Genomic DNA, 17147 nt, shown 5'->3' with positions numbered 1-17147 from the left:
CTAGAACTCATTGAATAGAATAGCCCAGGCTGGCCTCAACTTCCTAGTGGTAGAATTATATGTATAAGTGACCATGCTGGCTTGAACTTTAATTTTACTCATGTGTTTGTGTGTGTGTGTGTGTGTGTGTGTGTGTGTGTGTGTGTGTGTACATGTTCATGTGCGAACCTGTGTAAAATGTTTAGGCTCATGCAAGCACATGTGTAGAGTGGCTTCTACAATCATGGTCCTCATTTCTTGAGACAGGGTCTCTTACTGAGCTCACAAACTGGACTAATCTGGCTGCTGGGAAGCCCTACAGATCTATCTGTGTCCACTTCTCCAGCACTGGGTTACAGTGTGTCCACTTTCCCAGCACTGGATTACAGTGTGTCCACTTTCCCAGCTCTGGGTTACAGTGTGTCCACTTTCCTAGCACTGGGTTACAGTGTGTCCACTTCTCCAGCACTGGGTTACAGTGTGTCCACTTTCCAGCACTGGGTTACAGTGTGTCCACTTTCCCAGCACTGGGTTACAGTGTGTCCACTTTCCCAGCACTGGGTTACAGTGTGTCCACTTCTCCAGCAATGGGTTACAATGTGTCCATTCCCCTAGCACTGGGTTACATTGTGTCCATTCCCCCAACACTGGGTTACAGGTGCATGCCTCTGTCCTCAGCTCTACAATTTGTATTTTTAAAGACTTTTTTATTTTTATATATATGGATGCTTTTGCCTGCATGTATGTATTTATGTATGTATATATGTATGAATGTGTGTATGTATATATGTATGAATGTATGTATATGCACCATGTGAGGCTGGTACCCTTGGAGGTCAGAAGAAGGCACTGGATCTCCTTGAACTGGAGTTACACATGTTGTGAGCTACCCTATGAGGAGTAGGAACTGAACCCAGGTCCTTTGGAGGAACAGCCAGTGTTCTTAACCACTGAGTCATTGCTCCACACCCTTTTTAAACATTTTTAATTATATATATGTGTATTTCTGTCTATAGGAGTGTGGGTACCCACAGAGGCCAGATGTATTGAATCCTCTTAAGCTAGAGTCAGAAACAGTTGTGAGCCACCTAATGTAGGTTCTCGGAATCAAACTCAGGTCTTATACAAAAGTAGTATACTGAGTCATCTCTCCAGCCTCTTACCCAAATTTTTACATGAGTCCTGAGATCAAATTGTCCTCATGCCTGCCTGGCAAGCATGTTGTCAACTGAGCCTTCTCTCTAGCCTCTACTTTTATTTTTTGACTTACAAATCTTACAGTTGCCTTCCAGCAATTGTTCTTGACACATCATTCACAGTTAGACAGTTCTGCATTACTGCCCCAGAACTTCTTCTTAGGCAAACACCTGTTTCCAAACACCAAACATGGCGCCTCTGCGGACTCTCCATGTTTACTTGTCCTATTTTGTCCCCTAATCTGGTTCTTTTAATTCTACTGTCACACTATTCTTACAATGAGGCTTCAGTACATATCTTAATGTACGACAGGACAAACTAGTTCCCTTCATTACTCTCAATTTTCAGAACTGTCTTGGCTACTCTGACTTGTTCTCAGTCATGGTGGGTGGCCGGCCACTACTGACATTCACGCCAACCTTCAGAGAGGCAGGGAAAGGCCTGAATACACACTCTTGTCCTACAGGCCTTGGTGGTTTATAGATGCTTAGCCCCTTGTGCATGTCAGACCTGGGGTGCCACCAGTATCTGCCACTCATTTATTTTTTTTAACATCTCAACATCTGAAGGCCCCCAACAACCATCATTTGCCAGGAGATTAGGGTTAAGGAACTTATTTATTACCTGAAGTTATAGTTCTCAAGCTTCGATCCAGTGTGGGAGATGCAAGGGGCCACTGTCACTTGCTGGTCACCTCAAAGTGACTTTCATGTTTTGTAACCTCCTTCCAGGCAGTCAACTTCTTCCAAAATCCTACAGTAGAGACCCAAGAAAAGAAGCCCTGAGGGTCGCACAGAGATAAATAAACCTGAGAGTCTCTTCTAAGCTAAGTAGGGCGAAGGACTCATGCAGGACAGGCTCTCAGCCCATCTATTGATATGCCCGTCTATTGCCATACTCACTGGCTCAGCACTGGCCATTTTTTACAACCCTGTGACATCTGAGCTGCAAAAGCATGAAGGAACCTGGCAGATGCTTCCTGTGAAAACCATGTCTTCTAAGTAGAAATTCTTGGACACATCCTTAGGAAAGCTAGGCATGTTTTATTACTTCTTTCTACTGGGTTACATAATGACTGTGAATGTTCGGTTGTTATTTTACATCAGACATTTACTGACTTGCGTGGGTTAATGTATTTAAACTCGACCGTCACTCAAGGAGGCAGATACACTGCTGTATGCATTTTACAAGGGGAAGATCCAAGCATGTGAAAGGGTGAATAATTTGCCAAAGCCACACTGAGAGTGCCGGGCCACCAGAAGCAATTGAGAATATTGTTCAGTTCTAAACTGGGAGAAGTGGCTCTTGGCTGTAATCTCATGAGGTAGAGAGGCAGGAAGATAACAAGTTCAAGGTCATCCTCAGCTACACACGAAGTTCAAAGACAGAACGGTTTACAGAGAGACACCATCTCAAACAACAGTGTTGGATGTATAGGCCCGCAGTTGAGAGCTTGCTGCTCTTCCAGAGTACTTGATCTTAGTGCTCAGCATTCACGTCAGATTGCTCAGAACCAATGGTAACCCCAGCTTCCAGGGATCCCACACCTTCCTCTGGCCTGTGTGGGCACTGCACTCATGAGCACACACACACACACACACACACACACACAGACACACATTTTTTTTTTTTTTGAAAAACTGTTTTAAAAAAGTTGCTCAGCTCTCAATGCAAGTGATAGTAGTCATTTGAACCAAGAGGACCAGAGCAACAGAAAAAGACAGAAGCTATTTAGCTTAAACAAATACCAGCAGGACCAGTTCAGGCATTTAAAGAAAATCCCTGTGAACATCAAGATATCTAGACATTCCCAAAGCTAAGAGAGACGCAACATCTACAAGGGTTCTTGTCAGCCAAGTGGCTACAATACCACCTCCTTCTGCCAGCACACAGGCCCAGCACTCTGCCCTTCTGATCTCCATGGCAGCTTCCTGTATTTGAGAGAGCCAATGAGGAGGGAACACAGAGGGACCTTCCACATCTTTATCCACGCTGTTCTGCCTGCAGCAAGCAAGACTGCCATTGTGAGTACTCTGCCGATCTTCTGAAGCAAAAGTGGCATTACACTGGCTGACCGCTGTGGTCTTCAGACAATGCTCTCTGCCTTGATGGTCCTAAGATCTTGGTACGACTTTACTCTCCTTGGAATGGCTCCCTCCCTCTCCATTGACTCATGCATACCACCTGGCTCAGATCCTTTATGGTCCAGCTCTGCTAACTCTAGGCCAGGCACATGCAAATGTGATATCTGGAAATCTGGCTCTTGTAGCCCCTACACCACAGTTGGTAAAGAAATAGCAAGTAGGGATGCAGTCTCCAGGCTTAACATATGTCATCCCAGCTCCATTTGATTCCTTGTACAGCTGCACACTGTCTTCTCAACTCCCAAGTCAGCAAGGCCTGCTCCTCTTTGGGCCTGAATGTTTGCGTTTGTTCCCATCCTTGCCCCAGGACCCCGGAAGGCCACCTGCAGATAGGATTTACGTTCCAACAGTTAGCTGTCTCGTGCTAATGAGACAGAAGACAATGTCCCACCTCTCTCTCTGGGAGTAAATCACTTTGAAAAATCACTAGTAATGGGGATGTAGAGACAGTTTGGTAGTACAGGGCTTTCCTAGCATGCCCGAGCACCGGTGGCGGGAGTAGGGGAGCACTACTACTGTTAGTGAGAAGTTCTTTCCGTAGGCACTCCTGGGGTTCAATTTCCTGTAAATAAGCAAAGAATTTGGGACACTGGGCAAAGCTCCCTAATTGACAGCTTTTAGACGCTCTCAAGCTTCCCTGGCTACCCTGAGCAAATGGGCAGCAAATATGGCCGAACAGCAGGCTGGATGGCTGCACGCCAACAGTGGCACTTTGGAACACTCCCTGGATGCTCTGAGGAAACTGCATGATGGTCTTGGTTAATTGCTCTGGATTCTGAAGGCACAGCTCCAGTCAGGACAGTTCCAAACAATTTGTGGCAGACTTTTTTTTTTTTTTTGCTACTACAAGCCTCAGTGAACTCTAATTGAACCTACAACCATTTCTGTCTAAGCCTAGGAAAGAGCACTTCCATGGTGGCCAAGCTGAGTACAGCATTGTAACACTGCGAACTGGAGCATTCCCTTGAATGTAGAGTTTTGTGATTGGTACAAACACCCTCTCCAGCCACAGAAGACTGGTTTACTTGTGAGCTAGCTGGGAGACCTCCCACCACACCTAGCATTCTGCACTGTCTCTCTTGGTGTGACAGCATTAGTTCTGATACAAAGCTTCTCTTCGGTGGTCGTTTCCTACCTACTTTTAGTAGAGTGACTGAGATGGTACCATGAGCAGCAGCAATGACAGTGGAGTGGCGGCAACAGCAAAGGCAGCAGAATGGAAGCTGGCACACCAAACCAAAGAGCAGTGGAGTGGCCTATCTGGCAGGTGAGTAAGAGTCACATAGCTGCGTAGTCAGCAGGTCAAGCTGCAGACGCAGCACAGGAGCTCACTGCGCTGCCAGCTGCAAGCAGGGCAGGGCCTCAGTCTCAGCAGTCAACAGCAGCAGAAGCAGTAGCAAGAGCGGTCGAAGCTGCAGCCTACCAGTACACCCGCCATAGCCACAGGAGGCAGCAGGGAAGCGGGGAGCAGTGTCAGGAGAGAGAAGGTAGACAGAGCTAACTAGAATGACCAATCCATCTGTTTGCCTTGGAACTCTCCATCTGAGTGCTGAAATGCCTGCATCCCAACAGACCCTTCTGTTCCAGAAAATGCGTAAGAGTTGGTCCCATTGTTAGTGTCGCTTCTAAGGTCTTAGAGCCACAGGGCAGGCAGGCCTGGTCAAGACTGGCCTTTACAACAACTGACTCATTCCCTGGGGTCATGACCCAACTCTCCAAGGAAGGAATAGAGAACCGATACGCAGAGTTACCTTGTTCAGTGTGTATAGCCAGAAAGCGGGGACTGAAAGCCAAGGCAGGCATCCAGCTTTACTGCTTGCTGATCCTTCTGCTAAAATCCATCCCCAAAAGCAAAATTCAAAGAAAAAGCAAACACAGAAACAAGCAGTCCCGGGGATGGAGAGAGCTTACACCAGAGCAAACCTTAGTTCAGAGAAGCCATAGGAAAAGAGCAAACATGTTCACTCTGAGCTTGCTGGCAGCCAGGACAAAGAGGGAAACACCCTTCAGTGGATAACACCAGGAGGCTATGAACTAGCACATCAGGACAGGCTCGAGCACGGAAGAGTGTCTTCGGAGACAAGTCTGGAGTGACATAGGACTTCTGAGGAGTGATGGAGCACTGTAGACCAGTGCTTCTGAGGAAACAGGCTTTGTAAAAGAGGCATCTCTCTTTAAATGGAGCCCAGTGAAGGCCCAACTTCCTCTTTTCCCTCAGTGTCACCCACATAGTGACTGCTAGATGGAGCTCTGCTAAGAGATGTATGATGTTTGATGATGTGTTCTAATAATGGGATAGGATGAGAGCCGTGCCTATCCTGTCCCACAGCCCAGAGCTCCTGAGAAAGGCCTTGTTCGCCACATTGTTACCTCTGCATGCCTATACTCCAAGGAGCCTACCCCAGGGATAATGGCCTACTCTCTACTGCATGAGGTCTGTTTGCCTCAGTACTTGCTAAGTTGCTCTGATGTATTCGGATGGGGGCTTTGAACAGAGGCCAGAGGCTGATGGGGCCCTATCCTCTCTGCCAGGCCCTCATCGTGTGCCCTGGCCCATAGCCCCTTATACTGACAGGCTCTGAAGAATTCAGAAATTTTGCTTAGCAACCTCCAAGTTCAGAGAACGCTCACCAATTGAAGCCAATCCCCTGAACCTAAGGCAACCAACATTGCTACTAGGGTTACTCAACAAGCTGTTCTGTCGCCTCTGGCAGAAGCCACGTCAATACAGCCACAATGGAAATCCAAAGTCATTAAGTTCAAGACTCTTTCAGTGTAGTTGGAAAATGGGGTGTTTAAATAAATGCATGACACCAAGCCAATGCAACAGGGGGCAGCTGCCCAGCAGCACACTGCCCAACTCCAGGAGGGGCTGGTGTACTTTGGTGCCATTACAACAAAGTTCCAGCAGGTGGCAGCCCAGTGTCTCAGTTCCTCATGAGGAGACTGGAGGAGAAAATAATTATTAGTTTATTGGTGTGTATGGGTGTGGCAGGTTACTGAAGGTGAAGGAGTGGGGCCTAGGAGTGGGTGTTACAGGTGTTGGCTGGGTGACTGTTAAGGAGTATAGAGTATTTTACTCTGAAAAGCACTGGCTCTGCAGGTACTGGGGACAGATTGTTTCTGGCACTTGTATGCCCAGTCCCACCAGTAGCACAAAGTGCCCAGAAACCCTGAGGTTGAACATAAATGAGATCATACTTGGAGCTATGGGGCTGGAGTTGTGAATACAGGGTTCTGTGTGAAGAAAGACAAGGACTGCCTTTGTCAAAAAAGCCCTCTGATACATTGGAAGGAGGGAAGTTCACTGAATTCCACTTCTGGATGGTGCTGAGGGCTAATCCGGAATGCCAGGGCTCTAGGGAGAAGCCACAGGCTAGACTGGCCTCACAGAACAGTCGTCTATAATTTCCCGCAAGGCATGCTCCAACACATGTACCTGTAGTCTTTGCCCTATTTCTCCCTGACTAGTACAATGAGAGTAAGGTATGGCTTTCCTGCCTACTCCCAGCCCCACTAACCACCCCACATACCCCACTCCACCATACCCTATCCCATCCCCTAACCACCCAACACCACCCCCCCAGCCCACCCCATCCCACCACCATTTGGAAAGAACTCCTGGTCTTGGCTTGGACATACAGCCTTCCAGTGGCATGGGTGTGGGAGCTACCTGAGCCCAACAGACAGCTGAGCAGCTGCCCCAAGCTCAAGTAGCCCAGGATGAAGGTGGAGCGAACAAAATGTCACATGACAAGCAGCCATAGAGGTGGTCATTTCCCAAGTGTGAGAAAAGGGACCACAGTGACCTGAGTCTTAGGAGCACCAGTTCCCCTTCAAGTATCCAGGAGCCACCCAGAGGCACTACCTTCTTCTTTAAGGGGCTCTATAAAAGCAGGACTCACAGTATGTCTTCAGACGGGAGATGGTAGTCAGGTCAAAATGCAAGCCCATCAGGCATTTGAGCCACGGGTCCAACACACACTGGCAACATAACATTGGGCACAGGGCCTGGCCTTTGTGTCCCATGGGCTCCTGACCTGCACGCCAGCAGTCCCTGCATCTTCAGTGAGCTGTATAAAGTGCTTAGTATGGCACCTGCCAGGTAACAAGCCCTTTGTGTGAGTTAGTCATTATTTCCTCCGTGGCCATCACGAAAGCTAATGTTCTGTCCCATGTTACAGAGGAAACTAAGTCGGAGGGAGTAACTTGACAAAGGATGGGGTTTTTACAGTCAGTCCTGTCTGCCATATGGAAGAAGAACTGGGTACCAAACAAGAAAAAGCGCGTCGGGTGCAGAGATGGCTCATCAGGTATACTGCACAAGCACGAGAGCCTGAGTTTGAATCCCCAGCACCTGTGTAAAAGGTCAAGTGGAGTCACACAGTAGCTGGGGGTATAGTGAGGGGGTCAAACATAGTCACACAGTGACAGTGAAGGGTGGGTGAGGACAGACAGACCCTGGGAGCTTGCTGACCAATCAGTCTAGACAATCAATGAACTCCAGGCTGATGAGGTCCTGCCTCAAAAATTAAGGTGAAAAACAATCAAGGAAGATATCTAATACCAACCTCTTACTTCCACATGTACCTCTCTCTCACACACACACCCTTTAAGACACACACACACATTTTTTAAATGAAAATGTACACAAACTTCTCCAAAACAGCTTCGCTGAAAGGTCTGCTACAGAGCATCTATCCTGTGGGACACTGATCAAATTCTTGGGCCTTTAAAGCACGCATGCCCTCTTTAAGCTGTTCCCCTCCAGAGTGTGAAGTCCTGGTGTACCAAACAATGGCTTGTTTCTACTACTCCTCCTCCAGATATACGCACCCACAAACTACTTTGGTTTTGGTTTTATTGTTGCTGCTGTTTTTGAGACAGGGTTTCTTAAAACCTATGTAACAGAGCCCTGGCTATCCTGGACTCAATCTGTAGTCCAGGCTGGCCATGAACTCAGAAAGATCTGCCTGCCTCTGCTTCCTGAGTACTAGGATTAAAGACGGCACCTGATGCCCAGCAAACCAAGTTTTTAGTTTGGTTGTTCGTTCTGTTGTTATTGTTGTTGTTGTTTTGGGTTTTGGGTTTTGTTTGTTTGTTTGTTTGTTTTTGACAGCCGAGGGTTTGACAGTACACACTGAAAGAAACTGCTCTGTAAGCTACTTGGATTGGAGCCCCCTCCCAGGAAATACTATTTGCAGCCTGTGGCTGTTCTGTTATCATTCAGGCTCTGAAGTTCCGGTCTCATGCATTCACTTGCGAGGTCTCTGGCCTCCCACTCTGGCAGTTATGACCCTTGGTCTCTGGGTATTCATACACTCAGCCCATTCCCTGAGCATCTGGAACCAGGACTCTGCCCCACACCCTTTCCTACCAGCCTGGACCCCAGAATTGGTCTGTGCTCCCTGGAGAGTAACAATGGCATGAAGATGAGAAAATGGAGCTCCTTGGTACCCTGTTCTCCACATCCTAGAGCCTGGTGAAAGGAGATGCCCATGTGTGCTCTGTCAGCTGCACCCCTCCATCCCTGTCACCCCCTTTCTGGGAAGAAGCTACCGTAACCCAGCCTCACCATGCCTCTGCCTTCAAAAAAAGGCACAGGGAAGGAGCCCCAGGGTACCATGGAGGATACATGAGTCATGTTCGAGCCCTGCTGACTGAAGACCTGTCACCTGACCCCTGCTTCCTTTCTATTGCAGTCTGTCTGTTGCTTTGTTTTGGAGCACTGCAGAGGGAAGAGAGCCTGGCTCTAAAGGTTGCAGGAAAAAAAGACTCTTCACCAAAAAAAAAAACAACTTACTGCCTGAGGTTGAAGAAAATTCTGGAAAACATCTGCATCTTGTTCTAAGGAAACAAAAGAATGCACTGTTGTTATTGGGTGGCAGAGGAGAGATGCTCGAATGAGGGAGAGCAGCTGACAAAGCCTGAGGGATGCTAGCCTGTGGAAGACAAGCCTGAGGCCCTCTGTGTCTCAGGCTGGTGGCTGCTGACCAGCAGGTGGACAAGGATGGGTCTATCAAATGCTGAGACTTAGACGAGATATGGCACATGCCTCCTGTGAGGACCGCATCAGAGGGCACTCAGCAGAACAGGCTTCCCTGGTACAACCCGCTGCTTTCCACCACATACAAAGTGTGGAAGGGAATTCTGAGGGCAGACTGAAAAGGGGCTTGGGGAGGATTGCAAAGCAGAAAGTCCCCTGGGACAGCAGGATGCAAGCATGCATCCAGGGCTGGCCCTTCTTCTAATTCTTCAGCAAGTGGGAGAACAGGACGCTGCGAACGCCTTCTGAACTAGACCACTGTAGGAAGGGAAGGGTACAGGGTCACAAGATGCTGAGTGGGGATAGTGGGCAGTGTGGGCCTCCTGCATCAAACCTCACCTCTGACTGTCAAGCATGGTGGCAATCAGGGGGCAGAGGCTGGAAGATCTCTGAGTTCAAAGGCAGAAGAGTCCAGGTCAGCAAGGTCTACACAGAGAAAGACTGTCTCAAAAAAAAAAATAAATATAAACCTAAAAATGTCACCTCTGCCACTTGAGGGCTGAGTGGTCACTAGGGCTGCGGTTCCTCCTCTGGGGGTGCTCCCTGTCTGTGGCTGGCTGGGTTTAACATAAGCAGAGCACTGGACACATCTGGCTACTTCAGCAGAAGGGGAGGGACTGGGGCTGAGGGACAGACCCGTGCCATAATGCACACCCACATTGGAGACTTCAGAACGAGGCTCAGAGGTGAGGATGGAAAGACAGGGGACATGTGGCTCTTAAATCAGAAGAGATTAGGGACAATGATATCAAGAAACCAGGCTGGAGCAGGTGGGGGTAACTGTGGGAAGGCTGGAGACAGGAACCTGGAGCAGGTTAGCTCTTTACAACTGTATTCCAAACATGGGGCACACCTAGGAACATAAACAGACTTTTCAAACTCCCCTGAGTTTGTCTGAAGCATGGACCGGAGGCTCTGAAGGAAAGCCAGGACCAGAAAAATCAGGAAGCTCATCAGTGGATGGTGGCTAACAGAATTCTATAGTTGCTGAAGAGGAGCTGGAGACAGCAAGAGTGGTGGTTCCCTAGAGAAGAGGGGCCAACAGGAAGGAAGGAAGGAAGGAAGGAAGGAAGGAAGGAAGGAAGGAAGGAAGGAAGGAAGGAGGGAGGGAGGGAGGGAGGGAGAGACAGAACAAGGGAGGGAGGTGAATTCAGGAGACTAATGGTTGCCATGAGGTGGGCTGGACCCTCATAGTGAGAGGAGGCTCTGTGCGATTCAGCAACCCCATGCTCAGGAAGTACAAGGTACCTCATGTCCCATCCAAACACCCCCAAAGCCCTCCAGCAACCCACCCTATACACTGCTGAGCACCTGAATGGGCCAGGTGACTTCTGTGGTGACAGGTGTGTTAGAGGAAGCAAGGTTCCCCATACATACTGCATGTGGCCACCAAACTTCACTTTGGGGTGACTCTGTAACAGTGAAGTCACTGTTAGCAGGCTGGACCATGATCAATCATTCAACTTTCAACAAATATTTGCTGAAAGCATCCAAGTGCCAGGAATTGTCCTTCACAGCAGTGCTGGTATGGAGAGGGGACACCATCCCTTGTCCTTGTTTGGTACACAGACTGGCCAGGATGGCAGGCAAAGGAGGTAGGCAATTAAATTATATTGGATGTTGGGCTGTGGTAAATGTGCTGGGGGTAGGGGCTGGCAGAAGGGAGAAGAGCAAGACACCCTGGGAAGGCAAGGCAGACAGGAGGTGAGAGGGCAGCTGGGGCACAAAAGAGAGAGGACAGCAGCCCTAGTGACACAAATGCTAGGACATCATCAGAGTGAGAGCAGACAGCCAAGCTTGACTCTGAGAACCATGTAGGTTTGGGGGCTGGGTAGGGACTTGTTTTAACAGAGTCTCATTCTACACCTTAGCCTGGAACTTACTCTATAGCTCAAGCTGGTTCAAACTTGTGGTAATTCTCCTGCCTCCGTCTCTCTCTAATGCTAGGATCGCAGGTATGCACCATCCTGTCTAGCAACCCCACTTACATTTAGGTATGCGCCATCCTGTCTAGCAACCCCACTTACATTTTTAAGTCGGGTTGTAGCAGTTAGTGAGAAAGAACCCTTTTTGTTTGTTGTGTTTTGATTTTGTCTGGGGGTGTTAAGGTATAACAGGGTGGTGAGTTTGAAGAAGGGGTATTAAGGGGGGGCAGGGTTGGGGTGGGAAGGCTGGTCTTATGAACATTTCCATGATGGTAGCTTGTGACAGGCCACATGTGGGCAGTTCCCGGACCAGGGGCTGAGTGCATGGTGAGCTGGTGACTTCCGTTCTGTGAGTATTCTGGAGAAACAAGGAATATTATTTCCTGAATGCCTAGACATGGGACAGGGAGACATAGTCTTCGACCTGTACTGAGGCCTACAGCCAAGGGGAGCCTGGGGGTAAAATCCACCCTGAACTCCATTTGCCAGGAACACACCCACATGAAGGCTGGAGGAAGGGAGACCTTGTCCTCCACCATGCAGGATTAGAGCCGCTGGTTTAAGCTGTGCTAGAAGCCTATGTATCTGAGCTGTACCAAGAGTGCACAGTGCTGTGTGAAATACAAGACGCGGGTCTCCCGCCATTCTAAAGGGTCACCACCTCCCATCAGGAACAGCAAGCAGGTACCTAGGCCATGACCAGCCCTGACATCTCAGTGGGCCCTTAGATGACCTGCAGGTAATACTATTTATCAACAGCATAGAGAGACAGCACTGTAACAGAGAGGTAACAACCTCTCTGTTGTGCAACCTGCACAAAAAGGGACGGACCAGGAGCAGGAGCCCAGACATGTCCAGCAGCATAGCCAGGACCACACAGGCCTTGCTGCTTCGGTGACTCAGCAAATCCAAGCTGGGAGAGAGCTCTGTCCCAAGTGGTAGAAGAGGGCAGGGCAGGCTCACCCCCACCTCTGCCTGAGCTGCCAGGCTGCCAAACCCAGGAATTAACCAGGGCACTGGGGACGGAGCAGACCTGTCTGAAGGAACAGTTAACCAAAGGTTAACCAGATTAGCTTTCCATCTCTACATGAATGGAACTTTCCAACATGCACTTGGCCTCTTGCCTGCTCTGTGAGCACAATGTGCGCATGACCACTTAATCTAACCGAGACTCCAGGGGTCTCCTCTACCAACTGGTAGGTCTGAATGAATCCTGACCCTGCTGAGTTCTTCTCAAAGGAAACAGAGGCAGCCTGCTCTTCTTCACTTGTTTCTTGTCTTTGAAAGAAATGGGGGGGGGGGGCGGGGAGAGCCAACCTAAAAACGGCTCTTGCAATTTTAGTTTGTTTTTTGTTGTTGTTGCTGTTGTTGTTGTTGTTGTTGTTGTTTGAGAGTTGGTCCTGGCAGGAGAATATTCTGTGTCTAAGGCTCTGTCTGAGTTGTAATTCCAGAGTTTTTTTCTGAGAATGTTGAACACAGGATCACAATGCTGGGCTTTGATTCTGTGCCCTGGTGGAAGCTCCCTCTTCTCCCTTAGAGCAAGCTCAGTAACTGTCTGCCATCCTCCCCTGCTCACCCAGGGGCCGGCCCCTCGTGCTCTCTGCATAGAATGTGAACAGAAGAAGTAAAACAGAGTCTCAAGTCTCCCACAAAGCTACAAAAGGCAAAAACTCTAATGGGAAAATAAGCCAAGGATAAGAACAGGAAATTACAGATGATAAAATGCAAAGAAAAAAACCGGGCAAACACTTCCACCCCATTCAGGTCACAGTGAGCTAGAGGTCACTGTCTCTGCTTTTTGTTTGTTTTGTCTTTGTTTTTCAAGACAAGGTTTCTCGGTGTAGCCCTGGATGTTCCAGAACTCACTCTGTAGACCAGGCTGGCCTCAAACTCAGAGATCCACCTGCCTCTGCCTCCCAAGTGCTGGATTAAAGGCATGAGTCATAACCACCAGGCCCCTTTCTCCGCTTTTATTAGCAAAGGCTACATTTTAAAAATAAAACTGGTTTCAGTGAAGATAAGATCAAAAAACAGGTCAAGGGCTGGAGGAAGGGCAGTTAAGAGCCGGTGCTGCTCCTGCAGCGCATATGGGTTCAAGTTCCTGGCAGCTTACAACCGTCTATAACTCCTATTTCAAGGGATCCAAACCCTCTTCTAACTTCTATGGCCAGGCACTACATGGAAACAGTACATATAATATAAAAATTGTTTTGAAAAGCAAGTCAATCCACCATTAGAGAGAGTGTAAATTGGTGTGGACAGCTGGAAAGAAATTTGACACTGCATGTATGTACCAACCTTTAAAAACGGTTATCCCAAGCTAGGTGTGGTGGCATACACCTTTAATGCCAGCCCTGGAAAGCAGAGGAAATGGATCTCTGTGAGTTTGTGGTCAGCTTGATTTACATAGTGGCCTCCAGGATAGCCAGGGAGACATAGAGAGAGTCTCAAAACAATAAAAATGGGACGGGGAAGGTAGTAGTTAGTGGAGGTGGCATTGGTGGTGGTGGATGGTGATGGTGATGGAGGTGGTGGTGGTGGTGGAGGTGGTGGTGGCAGCGGCCGCAGCGGTAGTGGTGTGTCAACTGTTTGCCCAAATACTTTCTTTTCTTTTCAGACAAGATCTCATTATGTAGTCCCAGCTAGCATGGTACCAAGATGGCCTAAGATTCTCAAAGATAAGCCTGCCTCAGCTTCCTAAGTACTGGAATGAAAGGCATGTGTCACCCATCACACCTAGCTCAGCCCAGGTAATTTCTTCTTTAAATTAGATGTTCCGTCTAAAGATATCACTGGCACATAGTATTCACTTAGTGAACACACATCAATGGATGTTCAGGGATTTTCTTATAGCCTTATAATAAATGATCAAAAACATCTAAATAGCTATAGAGAAGTTAAGCTTTGGGTTATGTGGTTGGAGAGGTGGCTCCCATGACTGGCAGCTTACAACTCTGATGCCCTCTTCTGGCCCCTGTGGGTACTACATACACATATACAATATTTTTTTTTAAATGAAATTATGGGTATACTGAAGATGAGATATTACAACCACTATTTAAATTATTCTGAAGAGCAAACAACTTGGGAAATACTCCTAAAAAATGTCAAGTTTAAAAAGGACACAAGATTATATATACTCTACTCCTAACCTCATTACATAGCTAAAGAAGATGCAATGAGTGTTGGCAGAATAGTGGCCCAACTGGTGAGATGAGTGAACTGTTTTATTATGAAGGGTTGATTTTCCATCTCTCTGTGTGTGTTAAACATGAATTATTTATGTAGTAACATCCAGTAAGGTATTAACAGGAATTGCCTTTGGGGCTGAGACAGTGAGCAGTGGTTTCGTCTTTTGGTGTTCTATCCATTCTGAACCTTTCTAAAATGTCTGACTGTCAGATTGGGGATCAGCTGCAAGCCTGTTGCTATCTCCAGTGTGAAAAGGAAGATGCAAGGCAGAGCAACAAGGGACAGAAAATCCTCATGACCAGCTCCACCAGATGGGGGCCTTGTAGAAAGTTCAGTGCAATAAATGCTAGAGACCTCGGGCTTCCTGACAACACAGGTTTTGTGGGCAGAGCTTGTCCTCACCACAAAGACTTTAGGTGTACAGACAAAAGGGTCAGCTGTCACCACTGTGCTGGGATGGGCTGGGGAGCCCACTTCCCCCTGCTCAGGCCTGCATACAACTCTGAGCCTATGCTGGCAGAAAGGACGAGCCCATCCAAACAAGCCAGGGAAAGAGGAGAGCAGGCCAATCTTCCTTCCTGGAAGGGAAAAAAAACAAAACAAAACAAAACAAAAACCCAAAACCCTCCACACGGATGTTAGAACACGAATGTGTAACAGACAAGGCAGAGATGAGCAGAGATGAGTCTGGGCTGTTTCAGGCTCTGAGATAGTATGATTGTAAAGGGCCAGAGGATATTAGAATATCTTCTCTGACAAACAACGGGCACCACCACGTATTTCAGAATCTCCCCCATATCCTTTGTAAAAGGGCATTGCCCAGAGAAATCAGAACATTTCTTTCTATTTCAAGTCTGACCTAAGGCTTCCTCAGTTACTTCATAAACTATAGCGTACTATGAGAATATGCATACGTATGCTTACTCCTTTTCTGCTTTCAAAGAAGCCATACATAATTTGTGTGTGTGTGTGTGTGTGTGTGTGCGCGCGCGAGCACATGCATGAGATTTTGTTTGTTTACTTACTCTTTTTTTTTAGATCTTCCAACACTTTATTTTTATAATCTTATTAAAAATACAGACACCGGTGCCTTCAGGCTAGCAGCATCTGGTGACATCATCTTTGCCCTGGTTTATTTACTCTTTTATTGAGACAGAGTCTTACTATGTAGCCCAGGCTGTCCTTGAACTTTTGATGGCCTGCCTTTGCCTTCCAAGTGCTAGGACTGACCACACCCAACATTTGCACAAATATTTCCCACATGTCTTTCACTCTCCTGAAACAAAATCTGTCAATAATATAACCAGGAGAAACTTATTTACAGTCAGTCATATTCCCTGTCTGTAATACAAGTGAGAAATGAATTAAAGTTGGTTAACAAAACACCCAAGTTAATATGTAAACATGTCTACACATGAGACATTATTAATGCACAGCATAATGAGACACAGGAACTTTTTATAAACCACCACTACTCATACATTTGGCAGTGGTCTTCTTGAAAATTCGGTATAAATTAGAAACATGCAGAAATGATTCGCTTTTGTGCAACATGAAGTCCGGCTCCGGGCTCAGACCATAGACAGGAATGTCCTGCACATTAGGCAGCTGTGTGGATGGACAATCCGCCTTCTAGAAGGGTTATCCTTCCCACAGAAGGCCTTGTCTGTTCACAGTACCTACCAAACCACCCACAGATTTCCAAAATGCACTCGGGAGCATGTAACTCACTCAGAGCTTCACACCACAGACTTCTTTTTTTCAACTGACAGGAAAGGCCTAAAAATTCAGATATTTACCCAAAGCCAAACAGAAAAATCAGTAGCTGACAGGATTAGAAGAGAAGGAGGGAGAGGAGGAGGAAGAAGGAGAGTTGGTGGCGGAAGAAGGAAGTCACCAAGCAAATATTTACTCTCAGAAGCACCAGGCATTGTGTCAGGCATTTTCCATTGTATGCAGTCAGCTTTCTGCTGTGGGTAGCACCCTGTCCACCTCATCCTTTCAGGTAAAGACATAGCATTTCAGGGAAGTGACTCCTCTCTCCCTTGGGATCCACTGTAGGGACCGCCAGGGAGACTTTAGCCAACCCTTAGGGACTGCTTCAAGCTGCTTCCTATCCAGGTCTCAGGGCCCCCATGGAGGCTGATGTCTCTATAAATCTGACTGGAACACACGAAAAGCAGCTCACCAAGAGAAAGACAGCCTGATCCTGTCCTGTCAGCTTCTGATCCTGAGCACAGGGAATGAAGCTCCCTGCGAAGTAATCCTCTTTGCCTACACTCGGGCAGAGCCTGAGTGAGTGGATGAGCCACTACAGGAAATGCACATTGAACACCTGCCTCCTAAATTAAGGAATTTACGGGATTGGTGGTCATCAGATCCCCCTGCCTGGACATAGCCAGGTTGCTCCGTGAGGCAGAACACTGCGTTAGAGGTTTGCAGACACTGTCCTCTGCTGTCCAACAGCAGACACTAGAGCTCTGAGTAGCCACTTTAACAAGAGGCCCACTGTCCATTCACACAGCCCACATCCGTCACCTTGACCTAATCCCACACTTCAGGAGTCTTTTGAGACCAGGCTGAGCCAGGATGACCCCACTGCTGCTGACAGCAGAGGCCTCGGCCCCTTGCAGCCTTTCTATCAAAACAAACTCTGAAGAGGTT

The 17147-nt window shown here is 47.7% G+C and overlaps 1 protein-coding gene across 5 annotated transcripts in view; it reads right to left on the bottom strand.

The window, feature by feature from the left end:
* Nucleotides 1–17147, bottom strand: part of Arntl (aryl hydrocarbon receptor nuclear translocator like) — a 100397-nt gene that overhangs the window by 37346 nt on the left and 45904 nt on the right. For 4 of the 5 annotated variants that reach the window (XM_031387929.1, XM_031387930.1, XM_031387927.1 and 1 more), the window contains exon 3: nucleotides 1801–1929. The gene's annotated coding sequence lies outside the window, so the exon portion shown is untranslated. Of the gene's footprint in view, nucleotides 1–1800; nucleotides 1930–9123; nucleotides 9176–17147 lie in introns of those variants that run through there. The other variant, XM_031387926.1, reaches the window with a different exon arrangement.

This window comes from Mastomys coucha, unplaced genomic scaffold, assembly GCF_008632895.1.
Source record: "Mastomys coucha isolate ucsf_1 unplaced genomic scaffold, UCSF_Mcou_1 pScaffold21, whole genome shotgun sequence".
Classification (NCBI taxonomy): domain Eukaryota; kingdom Metazoa; phylum Chordata; class Mammalia; order Rodentia; family Muridae; genus Mastomys; species Mastomys coucha.
The sequence above is the reverse complement of the archived record's forward strand: the minus strand, read 5'-3'. Positions and strand labels throughout refer to the sequence as shown.